The sequence below is a fragment of the Adiantum capillus-veneris genome, chromosome 14 (genome assembly GCF_014529385.1).
Source record: "Adiantum capillus-veneris isolate H3 chromosome 14, ASM1452938v2, whole genome shotgun sequence".
Classification (NCBI taxonomy): domain Eukaryota; kingdom Viridiplantae; phylum Streptophyta; class Polypodiopsida; order Polypodiales; family Pteridaceae; genus Adiantum; species Adiantum capillus-veneris.
In genome coordinates, this window is record NC_140944.1 from 7,015,233 (window position 1) to 7,031,911 (window position 16,679).

A 16,679-nucleotide genomic window follows, 5' to 3' on the forward strand; every position below is an offset into this window, starting at 1 on the left:
GCAGTATGCTAGCTCATCGTCTCGTCTGTATAGATGTTATTGTTCCCATCAAGCCGTCTGGTTGTTTTTGTTGCTTGATTTGAAGGCGGTAACGTCACAATGCATGTCGGATCACCTACCGTTAAGCATGAAGTTGTAACAAACCAAGATAGAAGGTCATTGCCCTCAAGGCTCAAGAGAAGCTATTGACAACAGGAGCTCATCTGTTCAGAGACCCTCTCTTTAGAAGCCTAGTAATTAGAGCTATAAGCAAACTCTCTAAAGATGTGGATCTGGTAAGCCCTAAGGCCTGGGATGTATACACCAAGAATGTACAAAAAGCAATCAAGACGATAGGCCCCAGAAGAAAGAAACATTGCGAGGAGCACTTTAAACAAATCGCAGACGAAGTAGAGCTGTTAACGACCAAAAAACAAGATGGGTCGGTGTCTCAAGCCGACCACAAAAGGTGGCTTGAAGCAAAAGGCGACTTGATGGAGCAACAACTCAAGAAGGTGAAGAAGGCCAAAATTATGTTCAGAGAGACTTTCCTCCCGTTGGAGAAGGCTAATCAATCTCACTTTTTTAGGGCCCTCAATGTAAAGAGAAATTGTGACACAATACACTCGTTAACCATCGGGGAAAGGAAGGAGACTAAGGACCCAAATAAAATGGCTCATATGATGCTTAACCACTTGCAACTGATCATTGGCCAGCCCGAGGCTCATTCCTCGGAAGTGGATGGAGCCAGAGTTGTTCTCCTGGGAAGCGTCAAAAAAACAATATCACAGTCTAACGCCGACATATTGGAGAAGGCGTTCTCTGAGGAGGAATGCACTCGTGCATTGCAAGCTTTGGGCAAAGAGAAGTCTCCAGGGTGGGACGACATGACTACAGAGTTCTTTGTAGAATTTTGGGAGGAGATTAAGTCCCCAATTACGTGAATGGCTAACCAAGCTCTGGTCAACAAAGCTCTAGACTTGAGCATCAAAAGAGGCCTTATCAAACCAATTCCTAAACAAGTCTGTTGCTCCCAGTTGAAGCACTGGCACCCAATAAGTATGATGTCAATGGTTGATAAGATAATCACCAAAACTATTGATCTTAGGCTCGCTCCTCTTCTGGACAAGGTCATCACCTCGCACCAACATGGATTTATCAAAGGAAGGTCTATCTACGATAATATTCTGGTAGCAATGATCGGCATAGAGTATGCATCTTTCACTAAGCAAAAGTGTATATTACTTCAATTGGATTTGAATAAAGAATATGGTAGGATCACATAGTATTTTATTGTCATAAAGTATAATATCTAACGATACCAAAGAATGTTCTCATATTAAACTGATCGTTTAATATGGGAAGATAAAAGGGGAACAAGAGTTAGGATATAGATATGTGCTTCTAGACCTATCTCAACAAGGGACCAAAAGGAGAAATGGTTGCATCTCAATAGGGGTTCAGAAGGAGACGGTCTACCAAAGAGCAATGTGCAATAACTGCTTCTAGATTTACCTCAGTAAGGGACCAAGAGGGGAGATGGTTACATCTCAATAGGGGTCCAAAAAGAGGTAGTCTATCAAAGACCAACGTGCATCTAATGGAGCAAAAAGACCTTAGGGTTAGCTTCATTAAAGACCTCCAAAAGTTAGTATTGAAAAGTCCTTTGACTTTACGCAAGGTAGGGCTAACCTCGAGGTGGGAATCCTACCCAAGCATGAGGTGCTAAGATACTTAAAGTGATTGTGGGAACCTTGTCCAAAGCTTGAGATGATTTTTATGCTTAAAATGACCAAGGTTCTTGAAATGTTCAATTCAAAGATAAATTCTCAAGAGGCATGAACGTTTTCATGCTTGATTGACTAAAGTTTTAATTATTGAATTAAAACCAAATGACTTAAGAAGCATAAAAGACACATGCTTGATTGACTAAGTGCTCAAAGTATTCAAATCAAGCCAAATGATTTAAGAAACATAAAAGACACATGTTCGAAAAATTATCCACATGTGGCCCTCATGATGTGCTTGAATCCCCTTTTTTTTTGTGGCAAAACTCACAATTGTGAGTGAATTATATTGAGCAGTGCCTCAAAAAAATTACAAGGTCATGCTCTTGTTGAGCCATAACATCATCCAGAGACTATAATTACATCAGCCACCCCCACCGATACACATGGTCCAAAAAATTGTCCTTTTGAGATCTTTACGCCGTCCTAGGCATTCCATCTGCTGACAACAATGCACAAGTAGTCCTAGACCAATCCTCCGAGTGTTGCTTGCACCCGAGCGTCCATATTAGCACTTTGCTTTCTTGAGTAATTTTTGCGAAGCTTGCCACCTCAGTACCTCCTTCAAACATACGGCGGTTCCTTGTCTGCCATACATTATGTAAAAAGAAATATCAGACCATTTGAGTGCTAACGAGGAGGGCATGACTTCTTGAATTCTTGCCTCCAAGGAATAGGTCAGTCTTGAAGAACCTAATTTTCCATGTTCTTTGGACCCACTTGCATATTTTCCCTGCGAGGCCTTTAATAGTTGGGCAATCCATGAATAGGTGGGCCAGATCTTCTCTAGCCATCCTGCACCCCAAGCATCGATTTGATCCAATCCCTCTCTGAATATTCACCCCCGTCGGTAGAGCACCCCAAATTACCTTCCATAGAAAGACCTTCATGTGTTGCGGAACCTATGGCTTCCATATATACTTGCTCCCACCTTTCCTCTGGCCATTGCTTTTTCCATAGCTTGTTTAGGGGGCTAGACCAATTCTTCTTACGCATCATTGTCTGATAAACGCTTTTAGGATGGGGTTTCCCTAATGGACTGCTTCTGGGCCATTTCTAGGCATTCCAGTCAAACACCAAATCACAGATTGGCATCACTAAATTGTTAAGCTCCTTCATCACTTTGTGGACCAGCAAGACCTCCAGGCTATTGAGTTGGTACTGGGTAACTAGAAGGTCAATAGTTTTCCAACTCTTTTTGCCACTGTCCCAGAAGTGTCCATGCGGCTTCAGACCCTTATTATTCAGTTTCCTGGCTGTCTCAATCCAATAGGGAGTTTGTGGCAGATCTACAACTTTGGATAGCCAGGGGGACCAATGCAATATGGAGTTCTTGAAGTATCTAACTTCTTCCCCCCACTTTAAGACTCCTGCTACTCTCTTGCATTTTCTTACCAATTCTCCTGAGCTGCCTCCCAGTCTTAAGGTAGACCACTCCGGGGCTAACAATTTGTCATGGACCTCCACCTCTCTCCACTTTCCACCATCCGAGCCAAGTTTAGATGTTTCTATCATATCTCTGACCATGACAACCCAAACTTGATCCTGTTTAGCCAAGGAGACAACAAACTTGGTGCAACAAGCTTCTGCATGGACCAGAGGGTTGAGAATTCCGAGGCCTCCTTGATTCACCGGTCGAGCAACTAATTCCCACCAGGCCCATTGCCATGGCCTGGAGGATTTCGTGTTGTTTTTCCATAAAAACCTTTTTACTGGTTTTAAGAACTCTTTCCAGTGACACTTAGCCATCTTGAGAAGCGGGCTAGTGAAGGCAATGTAAGGAATCATAAAGGCATTCATCACTTTTATCCGACTTGGGAAAGGGAGAAGAGCATACTCCCACCTACTCATTTTTGTTTTTATTTTCTCAAGCACCCACCCAAATCTTTGCTTGTGAGTCACGTCCACCCCCAAGGGGGCTCCCAAATGCCTGAATATATTCCTTTTTGTGACAATCTCCACCGACCAGACTGAAGGGTCAAATGAGTAGTTTTTCGATAGGGAGATCAGCCTTGACTTCTCTATATTATATTGGGACCCCGAAGCTTTTGAGAATATTTGCACAATCTCCATAGCTTTTCTAATGACCTGGGGGCACGCCTTCAAGAAGAGGAGAGACTCGTCTGCAAAAAGTTTTGCTAGGAGTTGGCTATTTCCTGGCAAAGCGAGGCCTTGCAACTCCCCTCGTTCTGCACTAGATTCGAGTGTCATGATTAAAGGGTGTGATCCTATGGCAAAAAGTAGGGGGGCCACAGGGCATCTCTGCTTGATAGACCTTTTAACCTCAAAAGAGCCCACAATTCTATCGTTGAATAGGAGCTTTGACTGGCTTCCATCCCCCAGTACGCGTACCAACTGACATAGGTGAGGCCCAAAGCCCGGAGCTTCCATGACGGCTTCTATATATGTCCATGTTATTCTATCATAAGCCTTGTCCAGGTCCGACTGCAGCAGAATGCACTCCTGCTTTGTGATAGTTGCGTATTCGATGCCCACCATTGTGCTTGAATCCTATTCGATAGGTTTACAGGGGTCCAATGAGAATTTAGATGCATAAAAATAAATAATTAAGTTCTTTCTCTCAAAGTGGAAAAAGAGGACACATGTCCCAAATGATATAATTAAATATTACTAGAGAGAGAGAGAGAGAGAGAGAGAGGCGTGGACCAAGCATGAGAGGGGGGTATACTCTCCCACACACATACACACATTCTCTCATTGTGTGGAGTACAAAGTGCAAGAGCTCCATCTCCTTCTCAAAGCTTGTAGAGAAGTGGAGAGCCTACACCGACACTCTTGGCTATAAAATGCAAATCCAACCAAGAGCCATGCTTCAATGCTTAAGCTTGCCATCTTCTTCATCTTCATTACTATGCTATCATGCTATGCTAAGCAAGAAGAGTGATGCTAAGTGAGGAACTATTTCTTTCTCCTATGGATGATTCTTCTTCCTCTTCCCTACCCTCATTCCCCGCTAGCTCTCTCCACCTTCAAAGGTGTTTGAGGCCGTAGGATTGAGGCTCGGGATAGTTAATGCTTTTTGCAAAGTTTATGGTATGTTGGTTATGCATGGAGCTTTCCATCTTCATTGCATCACCTAGGTCACAAGGAGCACAAAGATTGTATTGTATCAAGTCTCTCTTGATGGGAGAATCTATAATACAAACGCCTTTTGGAGGGGGGACCGGCTCCAAGTAAACCCGATCCTCAACTATTGTCATGTTCTCTAATACTCTCTCTCTTGCAAAAGTATTGTTCATGCCAAGTTAACTAAGTACTATGTTCATGTTGCTACCATCAATTAAGTTCACCCTCTATGTTCTCAAAGTAATCGCACAAAAATGTTCACTCTAATTCTCTTAATTCCGCTATTCTCAAAGTTCATAGGGCATTCCCATTACATTGGTATCCAAGTGTATGGTTTCTCTTTTCTTGCTTGAGAAGAGAGGTCCTTAAGTATCATATTAATGGGGTTGATTTTGTTAATTATATTAGGGTAAGTGGGACTGGGATCTATATCGGTTTTGTTGAGCCCACTATGTGGGATACGGTGCACACCTCGGGAGCTTTGGTCTTAATGATGGGGTCTTTTTAGACTTGCCTACGGCTTTACCATTATTGAGCCATAAGAAGTTCAAAAGGAGCTATCCCTTGGCGATTCTGCTATGTTAGACCCATCCCACTACTCTCTATAATAAACCAATTCGAGCCATGGGCGTAGATACTTAAGTGCTTATTTTCAAAGGCTAAGAGGAGTAGCAACTAAGGTTTTGAATTGCCAAAAGATACACTAAGTAAACACATAAGTATAATTAGCATGGCTGACAATAACCAAGAGAGTAGAATGAACATTGATAACTTTGATGTTGCACATGAAGGTGCTAATGATGATGCCCCCTTGTTTATCAATTATCTTGTTACTAGGTTGCATCAAGCTATGGGCAACCCTACTTTGCAAGCCGAAGTTACTCAACAACTTCCTGCTTATGGGATTTTCCTTCCTCTCCAAGAGGAGAGAGAGTATAGGAAGCCTCTTGACGAGACTCTCAAAAGAAGACTCTCTCCCATTAGAGAGGAGGAATCCAAAGAACGAGAAAGAATCGAATCCCTAAGTTCCTCTAAAGATGTTTCTCCATGAAGACGACGGTCTAGACGGTCGCCAACTCCTCCTAAGAGGAAATGGTCAACCCATAGTCCTTCTCCTTGTCACTCCGAAAGGGAAGAGAGGAAACAAAGGAAGAAAAGGTCAAGAAAGAGGTCACCCTCTTCTCCTTCTTCTTCTTCACCTTCCTCCTCTTCCGACTAAAGCTATGACTATTTGCCTAGAGAATACGAGAGGGGAGGATAATGCAAAACTTACCTTGCATGGCGAAGGTCCCAAAAGCTCAAGAAATTCAAAGAGGGAGGAAATAGTATCTCTTTTCTCACCTATGATGGCACCTTTGGTGCCACCGACAAAGTATTGGCCTTCATCCAGTAATTTGATGTGGCCTTTGGAGATGAGGGCTTCACGGAGTCCTCTAAGCCACACCATGTAGCTATGCACTTCCAAAAATCTTCTCGTTAATGGTGGGCTAGTCTTCGTGGCAATGGCAAGGCCCCAAAGACATGGAAAACTCTACTAGTTTCCATCATGAAGCAATTCCTTGCAAGCGATGCAAAGGACAAAGCACTCACCGAATGGCAAAGTTTAAAGCTACTCTTCAATGAGTCTATCCACAAATATGTAGATAAGTTTTGGGATTTACATCTCAAAGCTACAGTCTTTCAAAGGATAGAATTTGCCGAATAAAAGCAACAATTTTGTGCGATATTACCTGAAGAAATATCCGAGTATGTTAACTCACAACCGACCTAGCACTATCACTAGCGAGAAGAAATTTCAAGCCCGTGGAAAACAAGGATCAAAACGAAGCTAAAGGGAAGAGCAATGCTCAAAACTCTTCCCAAGGCAACACCAACACCAAAAACAACAAGGCCAAGGAGAAAGGAGCTTACAAAGGTAAAAGTAAGCTCTCTCTCGAAGAATTAGAGGCCTTTCGTAAAGACTATGAATGCTTTAAGTGTGGGGAGCAAGGGCATGGTTATCGTTCTTACCCAAAAAGAAATGTACTCAATGACACTCCTAGAGCTTCCATGGTTGAAGCTACAAAAGAGGATGCTCATTGCAAAGCCTCATTCCTCTCCTATGCTTGGAGAAACGTAAAGGAACATGATGCCCTTATTCTCTTTGACCCTAGCTCTACTCACAACTTCATATCAACGGAGTTGGCCACCAAGTTGGGCATTCAAGCTTTTGAGAGGGGAGATACTATAACTATTGACACAGCCTTCAAGGGATAGAAAGCCTCCGTTACTCCCGTGATTGGGAAGTTGAAGCTTCATGTCCAAAGCTACGTCGACAAAGAATACTTTTTTTTAATCTCTCCTCTCCAACATGAGGATGTTATCCTAGGGGCACCATGGTTCAACCACATGGCTGCCAACATGAAGTTCCCTGAAAGGAGAATCTACTTCACCTACAGGGAAAAGAGCATGTACATAGATGCTAATGAGTCGTAAAACACCATATCCCTGGTAAATACGCTTGCTTTTGATAAGTCAATGAAAAGTTCTATTTTTGCATATATGATTTTTGTTAGAGAATCTGTAAATGATTCTAATGTTTTCACAAGTAGCAATAAAGTGAATAAAGAGGAATTAGAGTTGTCTAATTTCCTAAATGGATTCTAAAATGTTTTCGTTAATGACATCCCTAGAGAGCTACTCCAAATTGAGGGGATGATGACCATGCAATAGAGCTTCTACTAGGAATCTCACTGCCTACTAATAAACCTCCTTAACAAGTTTCACAAGCTCAACAAGAGGAGATCATGAGGCAAGTGCATGAATTGGTGGAAAAAGGGATGGTGAGGCCTAGGTCCTCTCCATTCTCTTCACCAGTATTTTTAGTGCAAAAGAAAGATGGCACATATCACATGTGTGTCGACTATAGAGCACTAAATAGGATCACTATAAAAAAAAATCCCGTGCCCCGAGTAGAAGATCTATTTCATAAGTTACAAGTTTTGGCTTGGCAAATGCTCCAGCCGCATTCAAACTCGCGATGGACAAAAATCTTCAGGCCACTCAAATTCTCTTGAGGAGTACAAGTATCATCTCCATGTAATCTTTCAAGTTGTGAGAGAGAATAAGCTTTTCATTAATCGGAAGAAAAGTGAACTTTTCCTACAAGAGATTCAATATTCAAGTCACATTATCTCTCAAGATGGTATCCGCATGGATCTATCAAAGTTGGAGGTCATAAAATCATGGCCTAATCCAAGGAATCTACATGAGCTAAAAAGCTTTATTGGTATGTGTGCATACTATAGACGCTTCATAGCAAAATTCTCTCAAATAACAGGACCATTGCATGACTTAACAAGGAAGAATGCTAAGTACTCATGGACTGCTAAAGAACAAAATGCTTTTGACAGCTCAAGGAGAAGCTTACCTCCCAACTAGTCCTTATGCTTTCGGATTTCTCAAAGCCATTTGAAGTCCAATGTGATGCTTGTGGTGATTGCCTTGGAGCAGTTTTTCTCTTCTTAAGAGCATGCCATAGCATATGACCGATAAAGGCTCAATGCCGATGAACGGGTCTTGGGCATATACGAAAAAGAGCTTTTAGTTGTTCTACACGCCCTAGACACATGGAAGCACTATCTCTTGGGGGCTCCATTCATCCTACGAATGGATCACAAAGCCTCAAGAACTTCATGACGCAAACCAAGCTTTTCGACAAACAAATGAGGTGGGCAAATTTTCTTTCGCAATTTAAATTTCATATTGCTCACATTGCTGGCAAGCACAATCAAGTGGTCGATACAAGAGTATGTTTCAAAATGCATGGTATACCAAAAATTGAAATTTGATCAAGGGAAGAAACATGGATTGTTTCAGCCGACATACTTAGCAAGAAAATACACTCTGTGCCTGTCAAAAAGACTATTAAGGCACATCAAATGGTAACCCTCTTTAGATCTCAAATTTTCAAGTATCATGGCTTGCCAAACTCCATAGTGTTGGACAAAGATCTTAGAATGACCAGTAATTTTTAGAAGGGTCTATTTGAGAATCAAGGAAGTAGATTAAATTTCTCTTTTAGCTTATCATCCACAACGGATGACCAAAGTGAATTAACTAATCTAACGATTCTTGAATCTACTAAAAGCCTATGTCATGGAAGTAGATCAATGTTCTCAATGAGAGAAGTACCTACCTCTTATAGAGTATGTGTACAATGACATTGTACATACATCTATGGGGAAATCACCTTTTGGGGTTAAAGAGGGAAGATCCAAAAGTCCCTTACTACTTAAAATACATGGGAAGATCTTCGTTGTTGATGAATATAGTCGAGACTCACAAGAATCTTTTCCAAAGATTAAAGAAAGCAAAGGCAAAAGGGGTTGCTGCTAATAAGCACAGAAGAGCCTTAGCCTTTAAGAAAAATGATTGGGTATTGCTAAAATTTCTCAAGGCTCATCTAAGGCATACTACGGGCAAGAATCCTACGAGCCACCAAGAGTATTATGATAAACTAGCAAAAAGATATCATGGTCCTTTCTTTTAAAATTCTTAAGCCAATCAATGAGATGGCTTATTAGTTAAAGTTTCCCAACCATTGGCTCATTCACAATGCTAACCATGTGAGCCTACTCAAGCCTTACAAGAGAGCCACAAAAAGAACCATATGGAGGACCCGCCAGAGATCAAAGATCAAGAAGAGCTGAAGCAGCCTGAATCGATTCTTTGACACGAAGACAAGGTAAAAAGAAATGGTAACATTATCCGATGATATCTTGTTAAGTTTAAGAATTATCCTTTTAAAGATTCTAGATGGATGCAATGAACCTAGCTTAAGGATAATATGAACCTTGTCAATGCTTACAATGCTACAGTAGAGTAAGCAAATGAAATGCATTTTAAATTAACAATGTTTTTGTCTTATGAGACTCGTTCTCTTTCTTTTATTGTGCATAAAATTGAAGAAGTATACATGCTTAGGATCATGTTTGTGGTGACGACGTCTCCCAAACACCAAGTAGAACTTATCACTCTACTTTGGAAGTATACTATGGACTAAAAAGCAGACATGCTTGCGGCAGCTAAGTCTCCCGAGCACCAAATGAATTAGTCATCCATTCTGGAATGATGTCGTAGGGTAAAAAGGGATCCTCTACCCGCTAAGAAACATGGACTAATGACTATGCTTTATCTTCTCTACCTCATAGTCGAGGACGACGATGATTTCAAGAGAGAGGTAATGTCATAAAATATAATATCTAACTTTACCAAACAATTTTCTCATATTAAATTGATCATTTAATATGGGAAGCTAAAAGGGGAACAAGAGTTAATATATAGATATGCGCTTCTAGACCTATCTCAACAAGGGACCAAAAGGAGAAATGATTGCATCTCAATAGGGGTCCAAAAGGAAACAGTCTACCAAAGAGCAATGTACAATAAGTGCTTCTAGATTTACCTCAGTAAGGGACCAAGAGGGGAGATGGTTACATCTCAGTAGGGGTCCAAAAGGAGGTAGTCTATCAAAGAGCAACGTGTATCTAATGGAGCTAAAAGACCTTAGGATTAGCTTCATTAAAGACCTCCAAAAGTTAGTGTTAAAAAGTCATTTGACCTTACGCAGGCTGGGGCTAACCTCGAGGTGGGAATCCTACCCAAGCATGAGGTGTTAAGATGCTTAAAGTGATTGTGGGAACCTTGCCCAAAGCTTGAGGTGATTTTTATGCTTAAAATGACTAAGGTTCTTGAAATGTTCGATTCGAAGATAAATTCTCAAGAGGCATGAGCGTTTCCATGCTTGATTGACTAAGGCTTGAAGTATTCAATTCAAACCAGATGACTTAAGAAGCATAAAAGATACATGCTTGATTGATTAAGTGCTTAAAGTATTCAAATCAAACCAAATGACTTAAGAAGCATAAAAGACACATGTTCAAAAAATTATCCACATGTGGCCCTCATGATGTGCTTGAATCCTATTGGATAGGCTTTTAAGGGGTCCAATGAGAATTTAGATGCATAAAAATAAATAATTAAGTTCTTTCTCTCAAAGAGGAAAAAGAGGACACATGTCCCAAATGGTATAATTAAATATTACTAGAGAGAGAGACAGAGGTGTGGACCAAGCAGGAGAGGGGGATATACTCTCCCACACACACACACACATTCTCTCATTTTGTGGAGTACAAAGTGCAAGAGCTCCATCTCCTTCTCAAAGCTTGTAGAGAAGTGGAGAGCCTACACCGACACTCTTGGCTATGGAATGCAAATCCAACCAAGAGCCATGCTTCAATGCTTAAGCTCTCCATCTTCTTCATCTTCATTACTATGCTATTATGCTATGCTAAGCAAGAAGAGTGATGATAGGTGAGGAACTATTTCTTTCTCCTATGGATGATTCTTTTTCCTCTTCCCTACCCTCATTCCCCGCTAGCTCTCTCCACCTTCGAAGGTGTTTGAGGCCTTGGAACTGAGGCTTGGGATAGTTAATGCTTTTTACAAAGTTTATGGTATGCTTGTGATGCCTGAAGCTTTACATCTTCATTGCATCACTTAGGTCACAAGGAACACAAAGATTGGATTGTATCAAGTATCTCTTGATGGGAGAATCTATAATACAAACGCCTTTTGGAGGGGGCACCGGCTCCAAGTAAATCCGGTCCTCAACTATGACATGCTCTCTAATACTCTCTCTCTTGCAAAAGTATCGTTCATGCCAAGTTAATTAAGTACTATGTTCATGTTGCTACCATCAATTAAGTTCACCCTCTATGTTCTCAAAGTAATCTCACAAAAATGCTCACTCTAATTCTCAATGGAAAGGGCTAGACCTACACGACAAGTTACTTGGCCCTCGGTGGTCTAACCTGAAGCTTGGGGGCTTAACTGACAAGCTGGCTCAAAAGTGAACAAAGCAGCGGAGGCCTTGGAATGGGGAGAGGTAACTAGATACTTCCACAACTCGATGTCTCAGTGGTCCCCTCGGCTGTCTAAGGTGGGAAGCATATTGCTAAACCTTTCCTGGAGGAAGGTGGCCAAAAAGATGAACAACAAAGGACTCCCTCGACTAGACCAATTTTGGGACTTCAGTAGAGCAGCGCACAGGAAAGGATCGTACCAAATAGCCTTGGAGTTCATGCTCAATGGGATGGAGAGATTGCTAGTAAATAGAGTGTTAGAATGACTAAACAGTTGATGCTTACCATCTTTCGAATCTAGGTTTGATTGGAAAGCTTGGCGGTGGCCTATAGATAGACATTTTCTTAAACCGCACACCAAGGCGGTGTACAACACCCTCATGGCTTTGCTGGATTGGTTTTATCCCCTAAACAAACAACGGGGCAAGCAATGGCCAAAGGCAATATGGATGACAATAATTGAGAACATATGGTGCCCAAGATGGACGCTTAGGATGAAGGTCTTTATTTGGAAAGTGCTCTGGGGCCTTGCCAATTGGGGTGAAGGTCCTAGCTAGAGGTATTAGGCCATATAGATGCCCACAATGCAAATCTGCAAGTGAGAACCTCTCTCACTTGTTCAAGGACCGTCCGGGGATATGTGGCCTGGCAGAAAAGATTTACAAGTGGATTCAAAAGACATGGAAGATTGGGTTCTACAAGAATGATTCGAGGGGGAAGACGATCACGAGCCAACCACTCCTCATCAGTACTCAAATCGTCAGGTTCTGCTACTTTAAACACGTCTAGAAGGCCAGGAACGATCGACTTTTCGAGAACCGCATCGAAACAACAAGGTTTATGGAGATTATTCATGAAAGCAAGGTAGCGATTATTGCCATTGGGAAAAGGAGAAATTGTGAAGAGTGGAACACGGTGGTGACTACAGCATTGTCAAAACTGTGTGGGTAAGGATATGTCTCTGGCTTTTCACCATTATGGTGGGGTGGTCCCCTTTTAAGCCAATGTACTAGTGTCTGTTGGAAGATGTCATGGCTCATCATGAGCATGACTAATATTTATAATTCTTTTGGGTTACTAATATAATATACTCACGTTTGTGAGTTTTGCAAAAAAAAAAAAAAAATAGAGGTCCAATGGAAATAGGAGATGGGGTCTTCAAAACTAGCATAATTAAAAGTGCCGCCACCTCTTAAACCAAGTCAAAAAAATAAAAAAAAATCTCAATCAATGCTATGGTTTTGCCAAAAAGAAAAAAAGTTAAGATGACCTATCAAAAATTAGAAAAGTATATTTTTTGGGGGTATGTGTATGTGGGGGTTTTGGGGGGGGGGGGGGGGGGGGAGAGAGAGAGAGAGAGAGAGAGAGAGGGAGGGAGGGTGCTAAAGAAATGAGTGCAAAGGTAAATAGAATGGTCTTGGTTTTTTCAATCTCAAGATTTAGCATTAAAGAAGAAACAATGGTTTGAAGGTATTCACTTAAACCCATCGTTGTCTTATCTTCAAAGCTAAAAAACCCTTCCAAACACTAAGGCCTTTGCCACTGATAGGCCAAAAAATCTAAACCAAGAATTAATGATGAGGGCTCAACAAAAGGATCGATCAAAAGCAAGGAGTCCTATAAACCTTCCAAAATAGGAAAACGAGAATGCATCAAGGATAGGAAGCATATCTTGAAGGAACAAAGCTCAAAAAAGGGGAGGCCAACCAAGAGGTCCCTTAACATTTGAATGATATACTGCTCTAGATCAAAAAATAGTGCTTCAGAAGCCTAAACAAGAGTCGATAGGCCAAGCCAGTGCATCCTCTAATGGCGTTGAGAAAGCTAAACAAGTAGAATCCGTAAAAAGGGTTTAGATTGCGATTGACCCGAGTGAATCTGAGGAGGCATTTTTGGCCTTATACGTTGAGTATAAGGATGTACTTGCTGGTCCTACAAATATTTAAAAGGAGTAGATCCATCAATCTACTAACAGAGTAGTTATTTTTTAAGGAACCCATAGAAAAAAACATAGTAGGCAGATCCCTGGCCCAAACGAAGAATAAGTGCTAGATTGGTAATGCCATCATTAAGGTTCATTGGTTTTGTATAATTTCATCAATGGCATAAGTCATGCTCATAGGTTTTGTATAATTTCATTAATACAATTAAAAGCATTCATTGACATAGTCAAGGTACCCCAATTCTCAATTGTGGCATCCACATAACCACATCAAAAGCCTCTTGGGACCTAAATACGTGCTTTCATTGTCATTTTTCACTTTTGGTATATAGTGCATAGATAATAAGTAGTCTGAGTAGTTGCACCAAATAAGGGGGAGGAGCTACATGTGTGGCAATCATTGTAAGGGAGATTATGCTCCCAATTAGTGGAAGAAGGCACTTGCGCAAACCATGTGCACAAAGGAAGGAGAGAGAGAGAGAGAGAGAGAGAGAGAGAGAGAGAGAGAGAGAGAACACAAAGGTGGCCCTAGTGCTTATGTGTAATGAGATGATGTAGCATGGGTTAAAAGTGTTAGTGGGCAGCCGGACATGCCTGGGCACATTGGCCCTTTAGCCCAACAACCTCCCATTTAAAGGCCAATGTGCCTTTAAGAAAGCTATGGACATATATATGAAGCATGTAGAGTGTGCATCTCTACCCAATTCCCATAAGCACTTGACAATGTACAAACTTCTTGGAGGGCAGACCTTTGGTATGTGGGGGCAACGACTTCTAGCGAAGTGAGCCATCCTTATACTATTCTTGCACATTCGCGTTTAACTATGATGCTTCACAAATTGGTCTAACCTTAAGGTGTTAGGAACCTCCGATCTAGACAATTTATCCATGTCTCATAGATAGGCATCACAACTTGGGCCTACCCCAACAACCACCCCCTCAAGCCAAAATTGGGGCTTCTTCTTTGTCCTTAGTATCAACATGGTCCACCATCTTTGTCTCAAAGGTTGAAATCATCCACGACTTCAACATTTCCCTTTCTATGAACTCAAAGGTTGGAGTTTGAACCATGGCTTTTATACCAATTGATAGTACATGTGGCAACACCTTCTCAGAACTTCACCCATCTTAGTCCTGGCTTAGTTCTTCTGCCAATAAGATTCCTTTTCCTAAGGAGAATCCCAAGGTTCTCTAAGCTTTAGAGCAAAATCAAACTCAAACAGATGAGTCAAATGATTTGAGCCTAGTTCTCTAAACCAGTTTGGCAAAGTAGCTCATTGTGTCCTATTTATGGCCTCATTAAAAAGAAGTGTGCTACCCTAGATCGGTCGAGAAAACCACCACCTTGTGTACCTAGCCCTAGTTTTCTTCCTACTTGTTGCTGCTAAGTGATCCAAGTGCGCAACCTTGTACAAGGCACTTGATAGCCCAACTATGAAGATCAAAGTTCTTCATCTTCACCTACACTCATCTTCATAAAGTTCTTTGATGATCCCCTACTACCGGCCCTTATTACTGGACATGACATTTCTTAAGATTCCTTCTAGCATGATTGTTCACTATTAGTAGGGGGTCCCTACTCCATCTTTTGGAATCCTTTGTACTTTTATGACTTTTATTGATGATTACTTGAGGCATGCAAGGGTGTATTGGCTTAAGGCCAAGTCCAAAGTGTTTATGTGCTTCAAGGAATATTTTGTTTAAGAAACACCACAAGCACATGTAATGGTGGTCTCGTAGGTCAAGTTATTCTACCTACTCCCCAACAATGGTGCCAAAATAAGTTGTGTGTCCATTGTGCATAACTCTCACCACAACCAACTAAATCTCAATCCTAAGAGGAAGGAAGCTAACCCTAACTAAATGCTACATCGGAGGCCTTGAGAGGTCTACCATGCATATGGATGTGAGCTCAACCACTCCCTCCATCTTCACTTACACTCCTTTGGAATATAATGCAATGCTTAGCTTCTCTAATGCTCAATCTACTTGCTCCTTGTGTGGTTAATATAGCTCAATCTAGGCACCGAGACAAGGATGTAGCACACCTAAGGAGACAATAGACAAGCCCAATGCAACCCCCCTTTCTTCTTTCACCCTAACCCTAATATGACACATAACCTAATAAACAAGAGATGATGCAAAAGGATCACACACATACATAACAAGCAAAAACTCATTAAAAGATTAAGCAAGACATTAGAACACCAAAAGGAGAGAAAAACATTGATGCATTCATTGTAGTCAACCACCATGCATGAAGGAGCACGTGGGAGATAGAGACTACATACAAATATGGTAGAGGGAAGGTGATGGCAGCTATGGAAGCTCCTTGGTGCTCACAAAGCTCTTGGCTTAATAGCTTAGACTAGCTCTTAAGAACTTTGGAATCCTCAAAATGACAAGACTTGGCCTATTTATCATACAGAAGCTATAAAATCAGGGTTCATATTTAACCAGCCAAAGCTTTATGAGCATGGGAAAATTACACAAAAATAATCCAAGGCCTCCCAACTATACATCATAATTCCCTCACACAAAAATGAGGGTTTTATTACACGATCATGGGATAAATAGGGTTTCCATAGGCAAAATAGTGGCTTTTGAGCAACATGTAATCAAAATTGGGTGAATCCATTTGGACCGTAATGCCTCCTTGAGTCCTTTTCCACTGCATTCTTCACTTTCACAGCTTCACTTTACACTTCAATGGTTGCTTCACAACTTTGCCATGCATGTCTTCCCTTGTGTGCACTTGTGGGGCACATGGACTCAGGGGAGGGGGTCTTTCTCTCATGGAGTCGTGTCCTACTCTGTCGAAGATGTATATGCAAGGTTTCTTGTCATCGACCAATTTCTTAAGATTTATATGCAAGTTTTGATCGCTCCCCTTTGTCTTGCTTTTTTGAAGATTTCATACAAGCTCTGATGATGGCCCTTTCTTGGGCAATGTTTTTTCTAGTATTCAAGATCTTTAGC